At 38.9% G+C, this 17,079-nt stretch overlaps 1 protein-coding gene across 1 annotated transcript in view; it reads left to right on the forward strand.

Annotated features, from left to right (window-relative positions):
* MYO3B (myosin IIIB) overlaps nt 1-17,079 on the forward strand; it is a 263,385-nt gene that overhangs the window by 49,586 nt on the left and 196,720 nt on the right. The window lies entirely within an intron of this gene.

Below are 17,079 nucleotides of genomic sequence, written 5' to 3' on the forward strand. Positions count from 1 at the left end.
TTTTGTATGCTGTGGTGTTCTGTGTTCTGCTCTTTGACTTTGTCAGAATTCTAGCACAGAATAGAGTTGCCTGCCAGATTTGTTTAGTGAATCCATATGTAGCCCATTTCATGCATTATATACACATAAGCTATTTTAGTCAACCAGTTCCTAAAGTAAATTGTTACTATTCAGAATCCAGTCCATAAGTAAGAGCAGACTGCTAAGATACAGTAAGTGCCATTTTGTTTTGCTCCAGTGGAAAATTTCATGCTGACAAGGTCAAGCCCTGCACTCTGAGTGCAGTCAAGTGATGAAAGGCACATCCTACACGAGGAGAGGGGTGGATGGATGCCCACTAACCATTGTCTATTTCAACACAATTGAGCATTGGAAATGCAGCATTCTGGTTAGATTTATAGGACTGTGCCTAGCTGTACATATTCTGCTTTGCTAATAATTTCAAATTAATTTTTTTTTAGTATGTTGTCAGAACTGGTTACCATTTAAGCAAGAATTCCTAAGAAACTACACTAGATAATGGCATCAATTGTAGTTGTCCTGAGGCAGTTACACTCTAAACAAGAACTTGTCATTAAATACCGTAATTAATAATGTTAAGGAGATTCTCGCTACTGAGCAATGTAAACTAGAGGTTATAATGGAGAAAATGGGGCATGGCTAAGTTTGTGTTTTGCAGGGAAGTACTTGTGAATTTGAAGGCTGGATGGAAAAATCAGTGAGCTATAAATACTTATCAGCCAATTTTCTGCCATTCAGGCAAGAGAACAGCTTCTGCTAGGTTAATAATTTACATATAATATTGCTTTGCAGTAAGACACTTTTCTGATATTTTTATATGATTGATCAATAGACTTTGTTATGGAAATAGAGTCTTAGGATAAAAATAATTGAGATAATCTAGGGGCCAAATTGCTTGATACAGACCTAGCTAGTGACATTTTCAACATATATATCTACATCATTACAAGAGGTTGCTGAGAGGCTACTGATGCCTTATTAGATAAGGTTTAGATAGATTACCTGCAGTACTAAACAATTTATTGAGCAAACAAAATAGGCTTCCAATATTGTATAAAAATGAAACATCACAATTATTTGAGATTCTCTGTAGCCTTGGAAACAATATAAGAACAGTGACATCAGCAACAATTATGTACAATTTTTATCTTTAGTTTATCACCAAGGTAACCAGTGCAGATTTTCCTGCTTGAAATTTTAAGAATGCCTTGGTTCTGTATAAAGCAAGCGTGCATGAAGCATACATTTAGAAAGTCTACTCAAATAGCATTCAGTTTCCCTTTTAAAACAGTTAGTGTTTGAGTCAGGATTTAAATTGTGGTCCATCAGGATATAAATTGTGTAAACTCATCTTTTTTTTTTTTTTTTTTCCTGTAGCAGCTGCAAGCAAATAAAGCCTTAGCGGTTGTTTTGAATGCTCTAAATACTGGAAGGAAGAAGAACATTGCTTTGCTTTTTCTTTAGCTGATCTTAAACAGTGAATATGCTGTTGATACTTTTTCAATCTTCTGAAAAAAAATAATCCCCAAAGAGCTGTAGGGCAGACATTGCCAGTTGCACCCCAGCCCCAGGGGAGAACACATGGTGTTTTCATTGCTGCCTTCCCTTTGGGATGTCACCAAGGGTTGGCAGCTTTAAACTGAATAATGGCTTTAGAGGAGACCCACCAGTCAGTGCTGCATGGAGAATACATTGGATCGGTGCATCCCCTAGGTTCCCTGGCCAAAGAGCTTTTCTTGATCAACATCACCCACTTTTGAGGCTCGGCTGGCCAGCTGTGGGCCCCATGCATGTATGGAGTAGAAGATTCTGTGGTTTCTCTGCTTGTCTTCATGGAAAGAGAGAGAGGGTTGGGATAGGAGACACAACACTGAGAAATAAAATATTCAGACCACATGGTTTCTTATCTACCTTTGACTGGATATGACAGGGAAGCATTTTAATAGCAAGAATGAAATAGTCCTTATCCATCATGATCAAATGATGGATGTAAACACCAAGCAGGAAAATGTTCAAGGGGGTTTAACTAGGAGATGCTCTGGAATAAACTCTGAAGGCAAGAGGTTACAGCCATATCACTTTGGCCACTTATTTAGGAGTCTTTAAGTGGATTTAGATGCCTAACTTCAGGTAAAAAAAAATGCAAATTTTGGCTACCATGTAGGGTTGCCAACTTTCTGATTTCAGAAAACCGAACACCCTTTCCCCCTCACTCCATCACTGCATCCCCCTCACTCCATCACTTGCTCTCCCCTATCCTCGCTCATTTTCACCGGACTGGGCAGGGTGGGGGTGGGGGTATGGGCTCCGCGGTGGGGCTGGGGATAAGGGGTTTAGGGCACGGGAGAGGGCTCAGGGCTGGGGCAGGGGGTTGGGGTGTTTGTGGGGGGGGTGAGAGCTCCGGCTGAGGGTGCGGGCTCTGGGGGTGTGGGCTCTGGTGTGGGGCCAGGGATGAGGGGCTTGGGGTGTAGGAGAGGGCTCAGGGCTTGGGCAGGGGGTTGGAGTGTTGGACTAATAGGACCAGAGAAGATGTAAGTGGGAGAGAAATAGCAGCTTTTGTTTTTCCTGACAGCCTGATTCTGGTATCATCATTTCTACACTGGAGGACATCATACTCTCTTTTGCACTGTACCTGCAGAAAGGGAAAATATTAAAAATGAAAGTCTAGCATGTTTGACCATATGGTTGTGGCTTTACAACCACAGACACATGTTGAGGGGGAAGAGGTTATGAGGACTCTGAGAGCTGGAAACATGGGTCAGAGAAAACCCTGTCATACCCTTCGAAAGGTTGTAGCATATGATCATTATCTGTGCCACCCTAGCTCTTCTAACCAGTGGGAAGTGAGATAGGGACATGACCCATTTCTTGCCCTCTTCGGGTGGGTTAGCACCCAAGTCTGCACTTGCCTCCTGCAGCCCTGGTGCCAAGAAATTTCAGGATCAAAAAATTGGTATAGCATATTGGCCTTCCATCGCTATACAAGGCTAGAAGTGGAGATTTTATATTGTGCAACTTAGTTTGGTAGAACTTGCCAGAATGCATCTCCTAGGTTTCTTTCTTTACAAAAAGTTAATAGTTTAGAGATTATCATGGATTCCCTCTGATCAGGCCTCTTGCATACTAGAAACAAGTGTAGAGAAGAGATGTGCTGAATTACAAAACGATAGCTTTATTTGGCTAGTTGATGAGCCATGGTGTGTTGCCAGCATGCAAACACATCAGACTTTTACAGGCAACATCTGCTTGAACTGTCTGGGGGAGAAAAAGCCAGAAAACATCCTACAATGGAAACAAAAGCAGAGATCTGACCTGAGGAAAGTGAGTATTAAATTTCCTTTAATGTTTAGCCAATCTGTATATTTAATATTGTCGTGCATCATGTAATGTGGCGACATGAATTGCTGAGAGGAGATCACATACTCACATACCTCAATATTACTGGTGAACCTGCAAAGAGAAAAAAGTGTGCTTTTTTCTTCTTCTTACCTGACTTTTTTTTTTTTTAATTCTTTCTGGATTTTACATTAGAAATTACGATCTTGTTGACCCTGGTTGGGTGATTGTTAGCATTTCAAGCCTTCTTTATATGTCATAAACATGAAAAAGGTCACAAGCCTCATTTCCCCCTGGCTTTGCAGGACACCTTTAAAGGGAATGTAACTCAGATGTAGAGAATAGGCACCTACCTTGTGCATAGAAATTTAATATAATTTTCTGGTGGTTTTAAGGCAAAAATGCTGCAGTCGTTCAGGATACTGTCTTGTGCGTGGATGTTTGCTATAGTGGAAATCCTTTAAATGGGCAGTGTTGATGATACAAAGTTTTGCCACAGACTTTTGCCACAGGCTCAGTGAGATAAAGATTGGGCCCCTACATCATTTTCAAAATGCTGCGTGGTGTCTGTTTCAGATGAAAACCAGCAAGCCCCTATTATGCTATTGTCAGTCAAGCTGTATGTGACTTCTCTAGGTATTCTTTGTTTTAAAAATTTGAAGTGAATGCATTCTTCTTGAGAGCGAGTGATTGACAACCCTGGTGCAAGCAAGGCTGATTGTGGGCAGGCATTGTAGAAACCTTTTCACATTGTTCAGCTATTGAATTTTTCCTGTGACCCTTCTTATCTCAGTCCCCAACCTCTTGTGAATGGAGACAGCCAAACACAGCACACTGCACAGTGCTTTTGTGTTGTATACGGTGAGGTGGCACAGGCCCACCTCCAGAAGCTTTGATTAGCTAGAGGTGGGGGATGGGAGGGTCACCGCCCTCCATTGTTTCTGGAGGGACTGCCCCCCATTGTATCTTATCTAATACATTTTTTAAAATGTAACCCTGTTACTATTCCTTCTGTTAGACTTTGCTTCCCTTCCTTCTATTCCATTTTCTTTCTTTTCTTTCCTCTCAGACATCATGGTGTAATTTTGTGTATGTAACCTCTGTGCCCTACCTCTCCTACCCACTCCTGTGCATTTTGCTTTCACTTGTTGTGTCCTGCTTTTTTTTTTTCCGGACCCAATACTGTTACCTTTGTCCACATCGAATAGTATCTCCCTCTGTAACTAGTCTCATGGACCAGTACTCCATGTGAATAAGGATGGCAGAATTGGGCCCTTAGATTCCAAATTGTTCAAGGGAGGGAATAGCCTTTGCCTGTAAAGTACCTAGTGTAATAAACAAACAAATAAATAATGGAGCTGGTCAGCATTTTTTTCATAGAACCATTTTTTGACCAAAAATGGCTTATTGACTAAAAGAAAAATTGTCATGGAAAGATTTTGGTTGTCGTATGCTGGAGTTTTTTTATGAAAAAATGGAAGCTGAAGACCTGAAAATCCTGGTTTGCTGGGGTAGTGTCAGCAGGGCCCCTACATTTGATGGGGTGGGAGGGAGGAGATTATTCCCTCCTCTTGGACAGACCTCAACCCTCCTGAGTCTGGGAGAGGTGGTGATGGAACCTCAGCAGACAGCTATTGTGTTCATGGTCCCCGCTATCCCAAGCAGGGGCAAATCACAGCATGGGAGCAGAGTCACATGGTCCCCATTTGGAGTGTGTTTATGCTTCTGGATTGCCTTAATCTAGCCCTCCTAATATGTGCTCCTCCTCCCCATCAGAAAAATGACTTGTGGCTACCCAATCAGTATTCCTTCCCTTGACCCTGCTCATTTGCAGCTCTTAGGCTGAATGAACAGAGGCAGATCTGCTCTGCAGGAAAGGAAAGTACTGCTATTAGCCACGTGGCCCCCCCCGTCAGGGATGGTAAATAGGATGGAAATCAATGAGAGTTTTGTGGTACACAAAGAACTCCGAATGGGTGTCCTTATGAACCCACTTGCCAGATTTTCACCTATGGATTCTACTAAAGGCATGAATTTTAGATATAAATATACAGTGTAATTGGAATGTTTTAATATTCTAAAAAGAAAAGGAGTACTTGTGGCACCTTAGAGACTAACCAATTTATTTGAGCATAAGATGAAGTGAGCTGTAGCTCACGAAAGCTTATGCTCAAATAAATTGGTTAGTCTCTAAGGTGCCACAAGTACTCCTTTTCTTTTTGCGAATACAGACTAACACGGCTGCTACTCTGAAACCTTAATATTCTAACTACAGAATTGCAATGTCTAGACAATACTGTATGTTTTTCAGTCAGGCGCAAAAGTATTACTTCCCATATTTTCTTCTTTGGTAATTGGCACTCTCCACTTTGCAAATTCACAAAGCCATGGTTTTAATCGAAAAGCAAAATAATACATTGCAGTAAAGATTTGAACTGATTATAAATAAAAAAAATCTTTCACAATACTTCCCCAGTTTCAATTCCAGCTGTTAATTTCAGTTGCCCCTTAACTTTCAAAGATGAAACTTTCATGATGAAATGAATTGCAATACCATAACCATAAAGTTATTAGGTTAAATATACATTATGAAGCTTGACCATTGAAAAGCAAAACTGTGTTTATTCTTCTGCATCTGAAGGTTTTGGTGAAATATAATACTTGTTTCTGTCTGAATGAAGCTAGAAACTGAAACGGGAAACTGAAAAGTAAATGACAGAAATAAATGATGCCTTGTCAGGTCTTGCAAAAAGCTAATGAAACCTTTGCAGCTGTCAAACCAGTGGCCTGTGAATTGCAGTGTTCAAGGGAAAAAGTCAAAGATAAACCAGATGTTCCCAAGCAGAACACTTTGCCATACTTCAACAATGTGTATGAACTTGAACTTAAACATTCATATAATTGAGTTTATTTTCTTGAAGGTTATGATCTGACCTTCAAAATAATTTAGTATGCTAAATGCATACTTATTTGCATACATCATTATTGCTTTATAAGTGACTCATGATCTGTTATACACATACTGCTTTGAAACACTGGGCTTGCTACATGAAAAAGAATCTCTTTTGGCCACCTCCTTATATTCTTCTCGAAATGCTTTTCTTCCAGTGATTTATATAGTGCTTCTTGAAATGTGAAAGATGTTTTCTGTATAATTTTGAAACTGAATTTATCTGTCGATATAGGTTCTTGCTTATTACTATGCCAACTGCCAAAAAATGTTCATGGCTGGAGACTTGCCAACAAATCCTGACAAAAAGTTTAGTTTTAAAAATCTGTTTGGTATCTTGTTCACTCGTTTTTCTTTTACAGCTGCAGGAAAAAATTCTCTCCAGCTGTCAGTCAAAACTTCACAAGCCAGCCGGAGTGTCTAATTGTTAATCTGTTTTTTTGGGTTTTTTTGGCCTCTTCAGTGGTGATGAAAAAATATAGCCTGAAATCACAAAAAGAAGAGGACCAATGTGGCTTTATGATTCTCACAAAGCTCCCAGAGTATCATTCATTTCTGGGAAGTGAAAAGAAAACAAATGTCCAATTTATATTTTACGGGATCAGGAGAATGAATCATAAAAACCCGGGGAAAAATACTTTGTCTCTCTACAGTCTTTTCAGCAATAAATAATCCACAATCTTATCAGTATATTTGTCTTTTTAACTTGGATCTCAGTATACATATTATATTCCATGGGACTTCGCTCTGACTTTAGTAGCATGCACACAACGAAGTGTCAGAGTGAGAGTCCCAGTGGTGGAGGAAATATCTGCTGGCTCTGGAATTGTAATTAAAAGATAGTGAAACATATAGAAACATTTTATTTCCAGTGCTGATACCCTTAACTGATTCTGGTCTGTCAATATCTTTTGGTCTAACTTGAGGACAGCCATTTCTTGTTTAAATTAAGGGAAATCCCACGTGATTTGAACTGGCGTATCTTTACTGCTCAGAAGTGATGATGATTTGGAATAATTTAAACTGAATGTTTTTGTTTTCTGCACATTTAACCTTCATATTGGACCAAAAATCACCCAACTAATTCCATATTGAGGTCTTGCAGACCCCCTATTATGTCAAAACTGGGGGGAGGAAAACACAAGGGATGCATTTAACATAGACTTTATTGTAGCCAGTGAACTAATAAACTATGAGCAAGTTAAAATTTCCCTAGATTCAAAAGCACACTACACAACGCTTTTGCTGGGGTCTAATTGACCCCATGATCAAACACATTTTTTAAAAAGCTACACTGTCTACAGGTGTCAGGCTCTAACTGACCCCATGTTTAGACAATGAATATAGATAGCATATATATCTATATAGGGGAGGGATAGCTCAGTGGTTTGAGCATTGGCCTGCTAAACCCAGGGTTGTGAGTTCAATCCTTGAGGGGGCCATATAGGGATCTGGGGCAAACATTAGAGACTGGTCCTGCTTTGAGCAGGGGGTTGGACTAGATGACCTCCTGAGGTCCCTTCCAACTCTGATGTTTTATGATTCTATGAACAATATAAAAGGCACAGGCACAGCAAAGTAGCTGTAAATGGCCTAGTACTTCAAACAAATTGAACAAATAGGTGAAATATGTTCTGAACATACCACAGTTTTGACACTTTGCACATTTTGGATGTGTTTTTCTGTCTCGTTCTCTGAGCAGATGTAACATCTTCCCATTTCTTAGGCTCTGGATCAGCATCCAGCACACTAGACATGGCTTCCCTGGCAGCCTGAGGCGAGGCACGGCTGCAATGTTCTTACCTGCACGAGTGGTTTTACCATTTCTGTACTCAGGTCCCTGAGAAACATCCATCTCTTATTCAGAGATTTATTATGCCATGTGCAATTCAACAGAATCCAAACAATGTATGCATTCAGACGTGCACAGTGCATGTGCAATGCAACAGCGAGTCTTTGCCCCAGCAACAGCATCTGTCAAGTGTAGGCTTGCGAGAAAATGTATCTGACAGTTGTGGCTTCCCCAGAAACTCTTCCTATCAAGTGTAGGCTTCTCAGAAACTCAGTTTGACAGTGTTATCTTCAAAGACACTCAATTTGCTGGACTATTGTGATCATACATAAGGCAAATGTTATCTGGGGTCTCTCAGACCCCCAAGACCTTTTTGGTGCATTCTTTTGAACAAACAAACAAACAAATCACTGAAACTCTGATGATAAAAACAATTCTGAAAGAGTCATATAATAATATTGTAATTGCTGCCTCAAAACAAAAATAATCTAGTCTTGGAATACCTGCAAAATTAATTTGGGGTATAACTGACCCCCAGTACCTGGTGAGTGACATTTTTTCGCTACACTAAAACCACTAGAGGTATGTAGCCAAAACCAATGCTAACAGGTTGTCCTAATCATAGATGGAGAATACTTAAAGAAAGAATAGACAGTGGTTTGCCTGTCATACTTTATTTAAATGTTTGTATGTGTTTAGGATCCAAGAGACCCCCAAAGACCTTGGAAGTGTAGTACTTTCATTTTCCCTATTGACTAACATTGAGGGGTCAAACTGAGTCTATTGCCTTTTTTAGTGACTTTTTTTGGCTACACAAAAACCACAGCAATTAGGTTGAAAAAACCAAAGCGGAACGCTTCACCTCATCCTAATTTGAGAATACTTAACGTAAGCAGAGGCAAAGGTTTGGCAGGACATTTTTTATTTATATTTTATGTATATTTTTGTCAGATAGACCCCTCCAAACCTCAGGCGGGATAAATTGTGTGTTTACGAGGAGGGAAAGCAATGCTTCAGAGAGTGGGGAATGGAAAGCCTATACATAAATACGCTGCTGTCAGTCAAAAAAAAGATAGACGGAGGTTGGCAGCAACACTCTAGCACTTTCCCCTCTTACTCCAGCACTGAAGGAGAAGAATTGTTAAGGGTGTTTTGTGGAGAGGACTTAGGTAGGGGTTGGTATAACTAGGAAACATGGGATGAAATTAAGCAAATTAAAATGTCCTACCAGTGAGGCAGAGAGAACTTGTCTTTTCTTTCTTTAGTTTCTGTGCCTCAGAATATGACTGTTTATATCTAAGGGCATGATCCAAAGCCCACTGAGGTGACTGGAAAACCTCCTATTGACTTCAATTGGCTTTGGATCAGACTCCACGACTGCAAAGGGCAGGGATAGAGTCCATGGCCATACCTCCTTTGTAACACCTGGAAAGCTGAGGAAGAGCTAGGATAGCAGAGAACCCCACCCTTTGTATCAGCCAGATGACTTTGGTGTGAGAAGGGGGAAACTGAGACAATGCTCCTTCTCCCTGGGAAGGGAGGCTTAAAATTTATCAGATACCTACTAGTCAGAGGCTGATAAGAAAGATGGACCTTCCTGAGCATGCGGCCCAGTGACAGCACCCTGGTAGGCATCCCAGCACTCTCCTCTTTCTCTGGAGCTGAGGGAGACTGTGCAGGGTTGCTTTCTCTCTTGGGCATTACCCATTGCTAGTGGGACCTCCATCTTTATCAGTTTGTGGCTACTAGGTTTAGTCTATTGGCTGTAAGGTGCTTGGTAAATTTTCCAAGCCTCGTATGTGGGTGCTTAGGGTACAGATGGGCATAAGAAAGGAGGAGCATGGGTGTGGCCTATAGAAAGTAGGGCTGATTGAATAAGCATTCAGTGAATATATAATATGAGAGATTTCAGTCAAATAATTTCTTCAACAAATACTTTTTTGCAATCTTCACTTAGCTCGATAGCTGACCAAATACTATTTGTTGAAGGTATTATTTAATAAATAGATGTAAAAATCATCAGATAATATTTGTAACAAATATATTTTACTGCTATGTGACCAGCTTTTTAGTAGGTTTCATATTTAAAAAGAATTAAATTCAATGTGGATTGATAATATTTTAATTAAATACAGTGCACAATTAACAACTGTTGTATTCCTTAAAATTTCAGGGCACATGGCTTTAGGGTGATTAGTGGCCCAGGAGGTGTTCATACTGGTTATTAGGCTTATTCCTTGGTTTAGTGGCTGTTGGGAATATTTTTCAAGCCTTTTGACAAATCACACTAGCTTTATTATGAGGACAGCATGTCTTGCCCATTTCTTGTCATTATGATCTCCTCTTTGACCTCCTTATGTGAGACCCCAACATAAAAGTGCCCTGGGGCCCTTTCAAATTTAATGTGACTAAGGCTGTGGAGTGGGAGATCTTTTGGGCTTGAAAAGGATGCTCATTTAGCTGTGACTAACTCTCTAGCCAGTCCTGCTACCTCAGGACCTGAATCTGTAAATGCGTATTTCTTGGCCTAAAGCCTCAGGCAGCTCCCATTAAAGTCTATGGAAAATCTGCCATAGTGCCGGTATAGGTAGGTACTCACTCCTGCTGTGATCAATCTAATTAATTTCTGTGTTACTGTACAGAATAGTAAGTCTTTGCAGGGTCAGACCTTAAGCTTGTGTGAGAACTTTTTAGGTATAAATTTCATTCAGGTATTTACCTATTTTCATACAAGCCATTTGTATTATATAACCATTTGTGGTAGTATCTTATTACACATCATTAACTTCTCACTTTTTTTATAGACAGAAAATTTCCCCTTAGGAAATAGGTGTATATGTATAATTTCAAGTGAAATCTGCTTAAGTATAAACCTGGCCAATATCAACATAAATATTGTCTCTGGTTGTCTCATTTCAAACTGTTTTAAGAAATGCACAAGAAACATGTACCTGGTTGTGTTTGCCAGAGCCTGTTCATGGTGACAGGTGTGGATGTTCAGCTGCTAATTCCCCCATTAGAAACAATGTGGCAGGCTCTGATGACACAGTCTGTTCATTGGAGATTGGGTCTGGTTTTCCTTTATAAAATACGTTGCTAAATGTATTGACATAATTTTTTAAAGTGCATTTTGCTTTTCAAGCATTTTTAATTTCTCAGAAAAAGTATTTAAAATCTGAAGCAGTTATTTTCTTTTTGCGTATCATAAATCTATTAACTATGAGCAGTAATTAGGCACCCTGCTTAATGTAAAGGACAAATGGTGCTCACTGAACCATGTCGCTGGTCTGATTGTGGTAAAATAACCCCTTTGGTTTTACCAGCTGTGACTTTGGAGGCAAACTGAATGACAGAAAACACATTAAACTCAACGAATTAAAACATTTCCAGCACCTACTCCCTATTACTGATCATTCAGAATCAATTCTTCTCTGGGGCTGAGCTTGCTAATGTCTTCATGTTCTAAGCAGCTCTGAACTTTAAAAACGTTGTGTGTGCGTATGTAGGTTACCTTCTGTATGGGCTCAGTGCAACAGTCCTCACTCATACAAAACTCCCACAAAGTAAGTACAACAATCAGACCATGGAAGGCAGAGAATGTAGTGAGAGGAGGACAATATCTATCCGCAGAAGAATGATTCTGCCTAAGGAAATGGAACATTTGGTATTGGTCTAATTATAGAACTAAGGACTAGGGGAAAAAAAGCACAAACTTGGGAAATAAATGGTTGATCACCCTTCTTGCATCAGAGTGCATTTAGAAAGGTCTAGCTATGCCAGCTCATGCAATGAACTTCTTATCTACTTCTTGCAATTATCCATCACTTATATTAGAAAATAAGCTGCTATTGTCCTTGAGCTACTTATATATGGCAAGGATGATTGAACTGGTTACATGTGCTCTTTTTGAAGAAGAAGAATAGCATAAAACGCATCAGCAAGTTACTAAGAGATGGATATTTAGCTTTTCTATGAATATGTGCAAAATGCTGCAGAAGCTGCCAGATACTAATGAAGTCCAATGACATCAGCTGATGCAAAGAGATGCCATCAATAGAATAACACATGTTGGATATAACATAATCTTGAGACACAAATGACCTTAGATAGATCCCTGTTTGGGCCAAAGTACCAAGACAAGTGCTGTATTTGGCTGTGATTCAACAGTATGTGCTACATAAGCTATTTGATTCAGTCACTTTATATTTCATACATGCAATTCCAGTATTATAAATCAGAGTTTTTAATTGATCATTAGTTTCAGATTTCAGGAAAGTTACAGTCTTTTCAAAGAAAAAACAAATTCGTGGACATTTACGTATCCCTGGATATTAACCTATTTCCATGTGCTTAACACTCAACCGTTGTCTTAGGAGTTTGTCTGACTGCCTTTTGCAGGAACCTTGGCCCCTTCAGATGCTCCAAGATCCTTGGTAATCCCCACCTCCACCATAAAATGCAGTGAAACCTTTGTCCTAACTAAACCACATTTTGTCCTATCTAACTTTGGGACCTGCAAAGTGCATTTCCACAGAATGGCAAGATCTTGTCCTATATATTGAACTGTCCATAAAAACTCTGTAGGAATCCTTGGTGAGTACTGTGTGTTCAAGGCAAATCTAATTTTTAAAAATTCTATTATAAAAAGAAAAATTAAGCTAACACACTATTTTAAAAGGCTTTAAAAGGCCATCACTTAGCTTCCTCCAGCAGAGGCTGAACTGCTACAGCCTCAGGACAGATCAGGAGATATTTGATGACAACAGAGTCACTTACAGCTCCCTGAATCCTCTTGGGGTAGGACAGCCAGTGGACAAGGTGCTTCTCAAAAGGAGAAAAAAAGAAAGGCATCCTTCTGGTCCAGAGGGAATATATGTTGGCTCCATTCTGGGAGAAGGGAATGCCAGAGTGTTGCTTATGATTTTGAGAGAGGGGTGGCCTTATCAACACTAGAATTTTCTTTAAAATCTCCTATTAGTGAGCTCAGGAGGGGAGCTTCAGCCCACGGATAGCAGCCAAGAAAAGCCCTGAGCATTGGAAATGCTAAAGGTCAAAGTTTATCTGGATTGCTAAAATTTGCATAGACACTTTAGTCAATCTTGGAAAGCCTGTCATGGTATGCTGCAAAGGATTGGAACAATTAACATTATAGTATGTTTCTACTAGTTTTTAATTTAAGTTCAGTTAAATTGGGATTAGTGTGGCACAAGTGAGGTTTGTAGTGCTTCAAGAAGAGAAGCTAAGCAAATTGATGCTCCAGTCACCCAAGAGGAACAAGGGAGCCATATATACAGGCAGTGAGGGATAGCTGAAAGAGCTAGATTTCTAGTTTGCCTGGGGGAAAATGCAGATCTGGGCATAGGAGATATATCCCTAAAGCTAGGATAGTGATTAGTGGAAGAGAAAACTGCCAACCACTTGAGAAATCCCATTTGGGAAGGACTTTTATTCTTAAATGTATTGTTATTAGAATTGTTACAATTGTATTATCTCTTATTGTAGCATAACATGACTCTCAGTGAATTGCATTACGTGTTAATCAGCATGTCCTATACCTTATTCCAGCTGGTATTTTATTTACTCCTGCATATGTGGCCATTTATAGGGAAATCCACTGAGTACTAGGTGTCCATAAAACTCCAATAATAGGCATGCCTACATTTCTTGGCTTCATGGTTTATTATGAGGTTACCACTGCTTCCATAGAATCAGCCTATAGAAGGCTATATGGGAGTGCATAACATTATCCTTAAGTAACACAGTAGATCTGACTTAACTTCAGTGGCAAGTGAATTGGCTTTTTTCTGAACACATATGAATGCAGAGTGGACAGTAAGACTGGGTTCCAAACTTCATTCAATATTCTTCAATATTGTGATTTTAAATCAGGCCTTAATGTTGGTTAAACATTCTTTGGTTATATTAACCAAAGTCACTTGCTAGACTCTCTGTGCAATGGACCAAGAGGCAACATTTCATCTACTGGGTAATTTAAATAGTAGAAGCATATAAAGGTATTAATACGTTGCACTTAAATAGCATCTTGCATCAAAGGATCTCAATGTGCTTTACAAACATTAATTAAATTTAGCCTCTTAACAAGCTTCTGGGATGTGTAAACAGTATCACCCCATTTTACAGATAGGGCAACTGAGACCCAGATTAGGAGATTTACCTAATAACACAGACGTCTACGGCAGTACCAGGAATTGAATCCTGGACTTCTGGCATCCAGTTCTGTGCTTCAACTATAAAACGACCTTTCCAATATAGCCTAGATGATTAGAGAGAATTTAGGAATAATACCAAATTCTTCCATGAACAGATATAGAAATATTAGGCTCAAGAAACTGTCCATAAACTCAGGGACTCATTAGTTACTTTATAATTGTCAGTGATTTATGATTTGGTGGATGGAATATTGAGAAGCCAATAAAAGAAGACGCAGGCGCCTTTGATGCTAGCATAATCTGATGGCCATTTGTAGGAATCATTCTGTTTTTACTTGGTTTTCCTTTAGTCAGAAAATAATCAATTGACTAACTGTATTCCCACAGGCAAATCAACAATAACATTTGGTTCACTGGTCTGTTCTTCTATTATGAAATTCTACCTGGATCCATGATAACATCTGCAACCATGGGATGTATTAAAGTGTAAATGTTTTACACTGTGGTCTCTTTATAAAGCTTCTTTTTAGAATATTCTTAGTGAAATAATGCTATGGAACTGACACTACCTCTGAATTACATTCTTTATATTAAACCCCATTATTACCTTCATGAATATAATCAGATGCTAGACTTTGAGAATAGTATCTAAAAGAACATGCAAACAATTCTATATTAGCTACATTACATAATTCATGAATACTGGTGAAACTTTTCACAAACCAGGCTTGACTTTTGAATTTGCAATGAAATTCCAAACTAGGGAGGTTTAACTGCAAACATTTGGCAGGCAGTAGGAATATACTTTACACTGAGACACTGTAGTGATTGGTGCTATTATCAGAACTTGGAGAGTCAGATAAAGCAGTGTTCCTGTAAAGTAAGGTAGGTGGAGTCAAAAGTGGAATGACCAGAAACATACTTGCTGTTATCCACAATAAGGAACAGGAGTCTCAAGGCCACTCTGAAAGTACGTTAGAGAGAGGCTTGGTTTTATCTGACGTGCTAGCCATTGTTCATTAGAGAGATTTTTGAAGCTTGTCTCTCTTTCAGATATAGTCTTGTTTCTTGATGTATCTTCTGAAAGCATCTACTGTGCTTTGTGTTTGAAGGTACAGTTACAGATTCTCTGATGTACCCAAAGATATAAACATGGTTATTGGAAGACAGGACTGAAATATTAGTGCCATTGAAAATAACCCATCACATATTTTTTCTAATGGTAAATTTGATAAATGATGTGCACCTCAAACATTCTGAATTTCTTTACTTTGTGAAGAAAATTACACTCTCAGCATCTGCTGTAACAAAAGAGAAAAATAATAACATATTCAGCTCAGACAACGTGACAACCTGCAATGAAATGAAATGACTGCATTTGTTTTGAATAGATACAGATGAATGAAAATGGTCCATTTATTACAAAGCCACATTGTCTTTTTTAAACTATGTTTTGATTTTTTTTGGACTAGTAATTGTTCAATGGAGCTACTATTTGAATGTACATGTGTGAGAAATTCAAAGACTGCTAAACAGATCAGTACAAATTTACATTGTGTTTATGTTGCTTACTCTTTGTTTTCCAAAATGTTTCCAAACCATGTCTTGTTGTAGAGTGTGGCCCTGAATTAAATGAGCGTGAGTCATAATGCAATGTAGAGACTATTCATGACAATTTGGTATCAGATTAAGCTAAAGTATATGACTATTTTTGCTAGTTCAGTGTGTCCTCAAATACTATAAAACACAAATTAGTAAAGTTTTTTAACAGACCTTTCTTACCAAACATATTTGAAAACTTCAGTTGCTTGAAGAAAGCTATGGAAGATAATGACCCAACATGCCAGGCAGGAAACTTTGTTTTGTTTTTACTAGAAATGGGCCTTACTGGATCTGGAAGTGGAGCCAAACTTACACAAAGTTTGTGGAGTTCAGATCTGGTTTTCTGGTAGATCCTTCTGATGGAGATGATGATAGTCACCAAGATTGTATCCAGGTCTGAATTTCCTCAGTGTTCAAATGGTTTGGATTTGATGTTCCACTATGGGCCAATATTTACTTGTCTATATAACTTACTGTAGTATTCAGTGAGGAAAGTGGTTATATGGCAACTAATATGTGGCAGCATATTTGTTATTTCTAAGACTCTGGAGAGACAAGATAAGTGAGGTTATATCTTTTATTGGACCAACCTCTTCTGGTGAGAGAGACAAGCTTTCAAGCCACACAGAACTCTTCTTCAGGTCTGGAAAGGGAACAGAAGTTGGTCCAATAAAAGATAATACCTCACCCATCTTTTCTCTCTAATATCCTGGGACTGACATTGCTACAACTACACTGAATACAACAATGTAAGCTTCTGGGTGCATTCTTATGGAAGCCCCTGTTAATATGTAATGTAAGAACTAATGAATGGAAAATGTTACTAAAAAAATCATATGCTACTTTTGTAATAGTTTTAGTGTTCATTATATGGAAACATTAATCTCCAGGTTACCAGAATATAAAAGTATCAAGTCATTTATGATTGAAAGTTACCACCATTTGTTGATGATCTCTCCCTTAGTTTTTAATATGCAGGTGTCCATGTTTCTGCACATCATGATCATAATTCGTTAGCTGAGTGGAGAGGCCAAGGACTGAATGGGCATGGAGACTGGATTAACTGCTCAGCCCTCAGATGATCCCTTCAGAGTCAAGCTGAATTAAAGCAAACTGTAGGGAAGCTTGCATGATGTGCACTATGCATTCTGTACTTGTCACCAGCATCAACATCAATGAAATAAAAAGGGGAAATTCATTAAGAGGGA

Source organism: Eretmochelys imbricata, chromosome 11 (genome assembly GCF_965152235.1).
Source record: "Eretmochelys imbricata isolate rEreImb1 chromosome 11, rEreImb1.hap1, whole genome shotgun sequence".
In the NCBI taxonomy this organism is placed as follows: Eukaryota; Metazoa; Chordata; order Testudines; family Cheloniidae; genus Eretmochelys; species Eretmochelys imbricata.